Raw genomic sequence first — 10,498 nt, forward strand, 5'->3', positions numbered from 1 at the left:
CATTCACTGTTCATTCATGCATTTAACCAATTTGTATTAAGTTGTTATATACCAGGTGCTAATGAAGAAAGTAGGGAAAACCACTAGACCATTCACGTATGACCCAAATCAAATCCCTTACGATTATACAGTGGAAGTGACAAATAGATTCAAGGGATTAGATCTGATAGACAGAGTGCCTGAAGAACTATGGATGGAGGTTCATGACATTGCACAGGAGGCAGTGATTAAGACTATCCCCGAGAAAAAGAAATGCAAAAAGGCAAAATGGTTGTCTGAGAAAAGAAGAGAAGTGAAAGGTAAAGGAGAAAAAGAAAGATATAAACATCTGCATGCAGAGTTCCAAAGAATAGCAAGGGGAGATAAGAAAGCCTTCCTCAGTGATCAGTGCAAAGAAATAGAGGAAAACAATAGAATGGGAAAGACTAGAGATCTCTCCAAGAAAATTAGAGATACCAAAGGAACATTTCATGCAAAGATGAGCTCAATAAAGGACACAAATGGTATGGACCTAACAGAAGCAGAAGATACTAAGAAGTGGCAAGACTACACAGAAGAACTGTGCAAAAAAGATCTTCATGACCCAGATAACCACGATGCTGTGATCACTCACCTAAAACCAGACATCCTGGAGTATGAAGTCAAGTGGGCCTTAGAAAGCATCACTATGAACAAAGCTAGTGGAGGTGATGGCATTCCAGTTGAGCTATTTCAAATCCTAAAAGATGGTGTGAAAGTGCTGCACTCAATATGCCAGCAAATTTGGAAAACTCGGCAGTGGCCACAGGAATAGAAATGGTCAGTTTTCATTCCAATCCCAAAGAAAGGTGATGCCAAATAATGCTCAAATTACCACACAATTAAACTCATCTCACATGCTAGCAAAGTAACGCTCAAAATTCTCCAAGCCAGGCTTCAACAGTACATGAACTGAGAACTTCCAGATGTTCAAGCTGGATTTAGAAAAGGTAGAGGAACCAGAGGTCAAACTGCCAACATTCACTGGATCATCAAAAAAGCAAGAGAATTCCAGAAAAACATCTACTTCTGCTTTATTGACTACGCCAAAGCCTTTGGCTGTGTGGATCACAACAAACTGTGGAAAATTCTGAAAGAGATGGGAACACCAGATCACCTTACCTGCCTCCTGAGAAATCTGTATGCAGGTCAAGAAGCAACAGTTAGAACCAGAAATGGAACAACAGACTGGTTCCAAATTGGGAAAGGAGTACGTCAAGGCTGTATATTGTCACCCTGCTTATTTAACTTCTATGCAGAGTACATCATGAGAAATGCTGGACTGGAAGAAACACAAGCTGGAAGCAAGATTGCCAGGAGAAATATCAATAACCTCAGATATGGAGATGACACCACCCTTATGGCAGAAAGTGAAGAGGAGCTAAAAAGCCTCTTGATGGAAGTGAAAGAGGAGAGTGAAAAAGTTGGCTTAAAACTCAACATTCAGAAAATGAAGATCATGGCATCTGGTCCCATCACTTCATAGCAAATAATGGGGAAACAATGGAAACAGTGACAGACTTTATTTTGGGGGGCTCCAAAATCACTGCAGATGGTGACTCCAGCCATGAAATTAAAAGATGCTTACTCCTGGGAAGAATAGCTATGCCCAACCTAGACAGCATATTAAAAAGCAGAGACGTTACTTTGCCAACAAAGGTCCGTCTAGTCAAGGCTATGGTTTTTCCAGTGGTCATGTATGAATGTGAGAGTTGGACCATAAGAAAGCTGAATACTGAAGAATTGATGCTTTTGAACTGTGGTGTTGGAGAAGACTCCTGAGAGTCCCTTGGACTGCAAGGAGATCCAACCAGTCAATCTGAAAGGATATCAGTCCTGAGTGTTCACTGGAAGGACTGATGCTGAAGCTGAAGCTCCAATACTTTGGCCACCTGATGCGAAGAGCTGACTCATTAGAAAAGACCCTGATTCTGGGAAAGATTGAAGGCAGGAGGAAAAGGGCATGACAGAGGATGAGATGGTTGGGCGGCATCACCAATTCAATGAAGATGAGCTTGAGCAAGCTCCAGGAGTTGGTGATGGACAAGGAAGCCTGGCATGCTGCAGTCCATGGGGTTGCAAAGAGTCAGACACAACTAAGTGACTGATCTGAACTGAGTGAAACAATGATGACCAAGAAAGACTGTAATATCTTGAGACTCACACTCTGGCAGAATAACAGCATGGCCAAGCTTCCACTATAGGAGAACTATGCATGACTCCTTATGGCGTTTACAGAGGGATAATTACATCCAGCATCCTTGGGATGATGTACAGTGAGGCCTCCTATTAACTCCCAATTTCTTCTCCCCTTTCAGTTATTGGTGAAACCCTTAGCCCCAAGTAGGGATAAAACCCTTCTTCCCTCCCGTCTGTCCCTCCTTCCTTTAGGGCTTAATATGTACCGTATGCTAGAGGAGATGCTGGGAATGCAAAAGCGGTTCTAGGAAGGAAGCAGACTGGAAATCAGATCCTTATAAGGCAATGTGGCTGTATTTCGGTGATCTGCAAGCCTGGGGTATCATGGGAGCTCAGAAGAGGGGGCCCTAGCTCACACTGGGGCATCTTTAGTATTTTTTTTTCACTCAAACTTCAAAATTTTAATTTTGTATTGGGTTACAGCCAATCAACAATGTTGTAGTTTCAAGTGAACAGTGAAGGGACTCGGCCATACATACACATGTATCCGTTCTCCCCCCCAAGCGCCCATCCCCTCCAGGCTGGCGCATCGGATTGAGCAGAGTTAAATGTGCTTCACAGTAGGTCCTTGTTGGCATTCTGGAGCATCTTAGTCAGCTTCTGCAGGAAGTGAAGCCGGAGCACCATCTTTCACTTTGCTAAGCATCTGCTGAGTGCTAGACACTGTGCTGGGGGCTGGGCCCAGAGTAGTGAGGCCCGGCCAGACCCTTCCCATATGCACCTCTCCTCCTAGGGGGCCAGCCTGCATCGCCCAGTCCCAGTGGGTATTTCTGCTTATGCTGCTCCGGGTCCCTCTTCTCTACACCTACGGTTTGCATGTCTGGCCTGTTTGATCTGCAATGGACTGTCTCATTTACCTTCAAAAGGCCTTCCCGCTCGTGGAAGAGGATGCTCATTTTCTGCCCTCTGAACTACTTAGAATTCTGGCCTTCACCTACCACGTTTCCAGTGTTCCCCTCCCTCCTCGAGCACAGAGCTGACGACCGTCTGCCTGCCACGGCACATGCCCTGCAGAGGGTCTGGCCCACTCACCCACTGCACAAGGAATCCTATAGAGCCCACCCTGTCCCACTCAGAGCCACCTCTGTTGCTCATATTGCAAGGGCAGGGGGAGACCACGTGTGAACTCAAGAGGAACTTCTAGATCGAATCCGAAGGAAGCAGTTCCTCCACTGTACAGACACATGTTTCCCATGCCTCCCTGTGGCAGCTCTGCGCCCTGAGCTGGCGGTGCTGGGGTGGGCTCTTCATGCTCTTGCGTGCATATGTGTTCAGTCGCTCAGTCTTATCCAGCTCTTTGGGACCCCGTGGACTGTAGCCCACCAGGCTCCTCTGTCCACGGGATTTTCCAGGCAACGATACTGGAGTGGGTTGCCATTTCCTCCCTCAGGAGATCTCCACCCAGGGATCAAACCCGAGTCTCCTGTGTCTCCTGCCTTAGCTGGCAGATTCTTTACCACTGAGTCGCCCCTTAGTGCAATTCAAAAGTAAAATCAATTGAAACTGTTAAATGTAATTCAGGTACGCAGAGGTTTAAATAACATAAGCAATATAGCCACTGTACTTAGCAAAAAGTACAGTGATATTTTGATATTTTTTATATAAGCCTTTTTATTCTATGAAAAAAAAAAAGATCAGTTTCTCACTTGTGGGTCTCCATACCGTTCAAGCCAAGCAACAGAATCAAAATTAAAATCTGGGTTTGTACCCACAGAGAAAGTGTCTGGTGGCCAAAGTACAAACACTATTTGCTGTAGATCTGCTGTGCAACCCTGAGCAAGTCATTTCACCTCTCTGTTCTAGTCTCCTCATTTATAAAATCAAGATAATATCTGACTTGTGGGAATAGCAAGTGAAAAAGGAAAAGTGAGGGTGCTTTTACATGGTTATGATTTGATCACTTGTTTGTTTTTTTCTTTATTGGTTGCCTTCTTTGAAACACTCGGTATTGGAGGCTGAGATTAAAAAGCAGAATACTGCACACGTGAGAGGGGTCCCTTCTCATTGTCTTAATCTCATAGGGACACCGAGTTTCCAAGAACTGAGAAGTGGTGTCCCTATAGGGGGCTCCCTGGGAGGTAAAGTGTCTACACGTCAGGCTTAAGATGTCTACACTTCAGTAGAAATACAATTTTCAAGGGCCCCAGAGTTTGTTCCTGGGTTTGGGATGAAAGGGACAATAGGCAGGTTTACCTTCAAAAGGCAGGGCTGGCTTCTGTAGCTTCCTCACTCCATCCGGAGCCACCGCTTTGAATTATACATGAGGCGCTTGCAGGAGGTGTGATGATTTTTCAAATATTTCTCTAATTGATGAGAAGGGCTTTGATAAATTGCTGTAGAACCAGGAGCATCTGATCACAAGGAATCCTGTCTTGTTCCTCCTTGACAGATGTTTATTTGACTTAAAGGGAGAGCAGGGTCCAAAGGAACTACTTTTCTCTCCTGGAACTTTTATTCTATTGAGGGAAAATAATTCTATGAAATGCTATGGTTTTGTTTTTAAATCCAAACATGAGGAGTTCTCCAAGGTCTGCGGTCTTGTGCTGCCACATTCAGATGAAGGACTTGAGAGCTCAGAGTGGAAGGGCAAGATCCCTGGGCAGCATGAATTCTTCCTTCCTCATCATGTCCTCATGGCTTCTGAAGGTGGAGAGACAAAATACCTAAGAATCACCTTTCCGCACTACCCAGAAAATGGTCCATGTGACATTGTTCTGGATTCCCACTGGAACTTAAAAGGAAACTTTCACAATGTCCGGAGCCCTCAATGTCCTGCTAATGAAGGAGGAGGACGTCCTCAAACTCCCAGGAACCCAGTGAGGTAGCACCAACCTTGGCTTCCAAGTGGTAGTACATCTACAAAAGGAAGAGGGATGGTGTCTCCATCATAAATCTGAAGGAGACCTGGCCGAAGCTTCTGCAGACAGCTTAGGCCGTGGTTGCCACTGAAAACCCAACTGATGAACCAGTGTCCTATCCTCTGGGAATACTGGCCAACGAATTTGCTGCTGCCCCTCGAGCCCCTCCTACTGCTGCTGCTCCACTCCTGGAACTTTCACTAACCTGGTCCAGGCAGCCTTCTGGTAGCCAAGACTTCTGGTGGTTACTGATCGCAGGGCTGACCACCACGTCTCACAGAAGCCCCTTACACTAACCTACCATCCACTGCTCTGCATAACACAGACACTCTGTGCTCTGTGGCTACCGCCATCCCGTGCAACGCAAACAGAGCTCACTCAGTGGCTCTGATGTGGCGGCTGTTTGCCCAGGAAGTTCTGCCCATGCATGGCATCTCCAGTGAACCCCCATGGAAGGTCATGCCTCATCTCTGCTTCTACAGAGATTCTGAAAAGACTGAAAAGGAAGAGCAAGCAGCAGTTGACAAGACTGTGGCCAAGGAGGAATTTCAGGGTGGACGGACCGCTCCAGCTCTGCAGTTCACGTCTACTCAACCAGAGTTGGGGGTCCGAAGGCAGGGGGTGCCCTCTGAGACTATTCAACTCCCCTGTGAAGACTGGAGTGCTCAGCCTGCTGCTGAAGACTGCTCTGTAGCTCCCACGGCTCAACCACTGAGTGGTCTTCAGCTGTTGTTCCTCAAACTCTCAAAATGGAAATGGGTTGATGGCAAATAGTTTTTTTGAAAAACCTCACCCAAGAGCCAGGATACATGGGCACCAATCCACCAGAACATTGGGATGGACCTCAGCCACGGACCAAAGCAGAGCCAGGCATTAATTTCTGCTTGCTGGCTTGTGATGGGGTCCAAGAGCCTCAGGGGAGGGCATCAGAGAGGTGGAGTTGGGGGAAGAGTGAGGGAAGATAGGCACTAACTCGAGGCCTTGAGCAATGACTTTTGCTAATGCTATGGATATTTCATTACTTTCCAAGATGTGTCTCCCCAAGCACTGTTCTTAATGAACTCCTCTCTAGCTCCTCCCCCTAAAGGAGTACCCCTGACTCTTAGCATGGTATTTCAAACCCTTTTCCATCCCATTCCGACCCACTTCTCCCACCTTATCCCCCCATTCCTCCCCATTCACCATCCCCCTGAGTTCCAGCCCCTTCCCATCCACTACCTATGTAAGCCACACTCCTTCCGTGAAGTCTGGCCTGACTCTACTCTCACTCTGGACTCTTCACTTGGTCATCACTTCCTCCATATTGTCACAACACTGTCACAAAGGTCTGATCTAAAATTTAATGTATCCCATTGTGATTTTTGTAACCGGTGTTAGACATGAACCTGCATATGACATTAGTCTAACCAGGGAGATTTATTTGGCTCTTGTTCCCACCAGTTATTGTGGGACGTGAGGTCACCTCCCCTCCCCAACTTCTCCATTTATTTCTGCCATGATTAGAGTACAGTTCTTGTGAGTTATTGAAGGGGAATCTCCTTCCCCCTGGCTCCTGCTTCAGTGTTGAGGAACCTCTGCTGGCCTAACACTCTCTACCCACCTTGTCTGGCGAGTGTGTGAGAGGGAAACGGACGTGCAGGGCATCTTAGTCCGTTCAGGCTGCTATGACAAAGACACCTGAAACTGGCTGGCTTAACATCACACATTCTTTATCCCAGTTCTGAAGCCTGGAGAGTCCAAGATCAAGCTACCGGCAGATTCAGAGCCTGGTGAGAACCTGCTTCCCAGTTCATAGAAGGACATCTTCTTACTGTGTCCTCACACGATAGAAAGGGGTCTCTTTTACAAGGACATTAATCCCCATTCATGATGACCCCATCCTCATGACCCAATCACCTCTCAAAGGCCCCACTTCCGAACAGCATCACGTTGGGAATTAGGTTTCAACAAATGCATTTCGGGGAGACGCAAACATTCAATCTCTAGGACCAGGACTTCTTTCCTTCTTGCTACTTTGAAATCTATCACCTGCAGAGAGCACATCTCTATAAGCCACAGGTTTTACAGCGGCTGGCTAGTGTAACAGAGCCTGTGTTTTTCAAAACTACTATGATTAGATGGCTGAGTATCATCCCAGGTGTGTTAGTGAGCCTCCCATCTAAAGCAAATTAATGTTCACCAAGTTGGCTTTATCAGGATTAAAGGCTACTGCCTGATCCCTTCCTGAGCAATGGGGGAAGATAGGGGGTGTTATTTTTAAGTCCCCTCAAACCTCTAAAATCATAGATCCCATAGATACTGAAAGGATAAAAAGATAACACTATAAATGAGTTTTTGCACATAAACTCAATAACTTAAATGAAATGGAATTTTTACTTGAAAGCAATAAATGACTAAAAGTCACCTAGGAAGAAATAGATAATGTCAATAGTCCTATATTTATTAAAGATGAAGAGTTTGTCATTAAAACTCTAGGCCAAGATAGTTTTATTGCCATATTCTGCCAGATATTTAAAGAAAAATTATACTGACTGTACATAATAATATCCAAAAAATAGAAGGAATAACCTCTTGACTCATTTTATAAGGCTGTCACTACTCTGAAGTCAAAATCATTAAAAAAAAAAAAGCACTAGAAGAAAAAACTATACACTAATACCCCACATGAACATGCAAATATATTCAAGAAAATATTAGCAAAATATATTAAAAAATAATACATGACAACAGAATTAGATTTATTTCAGGAATGGAGATTAGCTAAATGTTTTAAAACTAATGAACATGAGCTATAATATTAATATGTTAAACAATAAAAGCCACACAATCATATCAATCGGTGCAGAAAAAATTTAACAAAATTCAACATACATTTGTGACAAAAGTTTCAGCAAACAATGATTAGAGAACTTCCTTAACTTGATTTAGAGTATCTACAAAAATTTCATGGCTAACATCAAATTCAATAATGAAGGATTGAATGCTTGCCTTCCCAAAACAGAGAACAAGGCAAAGTTTTTCACTCTCACAGCTGCTACGCACTATCATACCAGAAGCCCTAGCGCAAGAAGGGAAGAAAAACAGATAAAGGGCACACAGATTTTAAAGGAAGAACTAAAACTATCCCTAATCACAGGCAACATGACCAAAAAAAAAAAAAAAAAAAAAAACAAGGTTGCACAATATAAAGTCAACATGAAAAAAAAACTATCATATTTTTATATGCTGGTAATAAACAATAGGAAGCCAGAATTTTAAAAATTGATACCATGTACATCATTAAATTACTTATGTACAAAATTCCCCCAAATTAAATAAATCTAAGAAAGCATCTTCAGGACTTGCATGATAAACACTGATGCTGCTGCTGCTGCTAAGCCACTTCAATCATGTCCGACTCTGTGCGACCCCATAGACAGCAGTCCACCAGGCTCCTCTGTCCCTGGGATTCTCCAGGCAAGAACACTGGAGTGGGTTACCATTTCCTTCTCCAATGCGTGAAAGTGAAAAGCGAAAGTGAAGTCGCTCAGTCGTGTCCTTCTCTCAGGGACCCCATGGACTGCAGCCTACCAGGCTCCTCCGTCCATGGGATTTCCCAGGCAAGGGGTACTGGAGTGGGGTGCCATTGTCTTCTCCATGATAAACACTACAAAATGCTTATTAAAGGAATAACATCTAAATAAGTGGAGAGACATACTGTGTTTCTGGATTGAAAGGCTCAATATAGTTAAGAAGTCAGTTTTCCCTCAAATTGTTCTATAGATTTAAGGCACTCCCAGTCAAAATCCCAGCAGAATGTCTTGTCGATATGGACAAGCTGATTCTAAAATTTATAGAAAAAGGAACTAGAATAGCCATAACAAATTTGAAAAAGAAAAAAAAGAAAGATTTAGAGAAGTGACACTACTCCATTTTAAAGCTCCAGTAATCAAGTGAAGACTCCTTAAAGTCCCGTGGACTTCAAGGAGATTAAACCAGTTAATCCTAAAGGAAATCAACCTTGAATATTCATTGGAAGGACTGATGCCGAAGATGAAGCTCCAATACTATGGCCACCGGATGCAAAGACCCGACTCATGGGAAAAGACCCTAATGCTGGGAAAGATTGAGGGCAGGAGGAGAAGGGGGTGACAGGATGAGATGGTTCGATAGCATTACTGACTCAATGGACAGGAGTTTGAGCAAACTCTGGGAGATAGTGAAGCACAGGGAAGTCTGGCGTGCTGTAGTCCGAGGGGTCGCAAAGAGTCGAACACGACTTAGAGACTGAAGAGCAACAAAATCAAGACTGCAGGGCCTTGGTAAACAAGAAAATTGATAAAACATAATAAATAACCCAGAAATAGACACAAATACGACCAACTGATTTTTGACAAATTCAATAGAGATGAGATTATCTTTGTAAGAAGCAGCAATGGAACAATTGAATATCCACCGCAAAATACAAAATGAAACCAAAAAACCAAGCTCACACATTCTTTACACAGAATGGATTATGGATCTAAATTAGAATGATTAAACTTTAAGAAGAAAACATCAGGGAACATCTTCATGACCTCGAGTCAGGCAGAGTTCTTAGAAGTGACATTAAAAGCATCATTCATTAAAGAAACAAATGGATGAATGGGCCTTCGTTAAAACTTTTTTTGCCTCTGAAAGACACTGCTAAGAAAATGAAAAGACGAACTACAGACTGAGAGACAATATTTGTAAACCACATACCCGACAAAGGACTTGTATCCAGAACACACAAATAACTCTCAAAGCTCAACAGAAGGAACATAAATGACCCAATAAAAAAATTGGGCAAGCAATTGAGACGTTTCCCCAAAGGAGACACACAGATGGCGAATAAGTTCATGAAATTCAAAATAAAATAAACATCCAAGATACCATCAGAATCTATCAGAATGGCAACAACGAAACACAAACAAAATCCCACAAATGCTGGTGAGTATATGGAGCAACTGGAACGCTATACATTGCTGGAGAGAATGCAAAAATGAACAGCCATTCTGGAAAACAGTTCAGGAGTTTCTTTTAAAGTTAAACACACAGATACTGCATGACCTAATGATCCATTACTGGGCATTTACTCAAGAGAAATAAAAACGTGTTCATGCAAACAGCACTCCATTTATAATTGCCCAAAATGGAAACAGCCTAAATGTCCTTCAGTGGGTGAATGGATAAACACACTGTGGTCCATTTAAACACTGGAATACTAAGTACTCAGCAATAAAAAAGAAGGGGTTTTTAATGCATGTCACAACATGAGTGCATCTCAAAGGCATTAGGCCGAGCAAAAAGCTACCTCATAAGTTTACATATTGTCTGATTCCACCTCTGTGACATCCTGGAAAAGGCAAAGTATGGAGATGGAGAATAGATCAGTGCTTGCATGGGATACAGGTAGGGGGGTT

General features: G+C 43.4%; 1 pseudogene; it reads left to right on the forward strand.

Moving 5' to 3' along the window:
- The first annotated feature begins 4,968 nt into the window (after positions 1-4,968).
- Positions 4,969-5,849, forward strand: LOC138087301 (small ribosomal subunit protein uS2B-like; annotated as a pseudogene).
- The last annotated feature ends 4,649 nt before the right edge of the window (positions 5,850-10,498 follow it).

This window comes from Capricornis sumatraensis, chromosome 10, assembly GCF_032405125.1.
Source record: "Capricornis sumatraensis isolate serow.1 chromosome 10, serow.2, whole genome shotgun sequence".
NCBI lineage: Eukaryota > Metazoa > Chordata > Mammalia > Artiodactyla > Bovidae > Capricornis > Capricornis sumatraensis.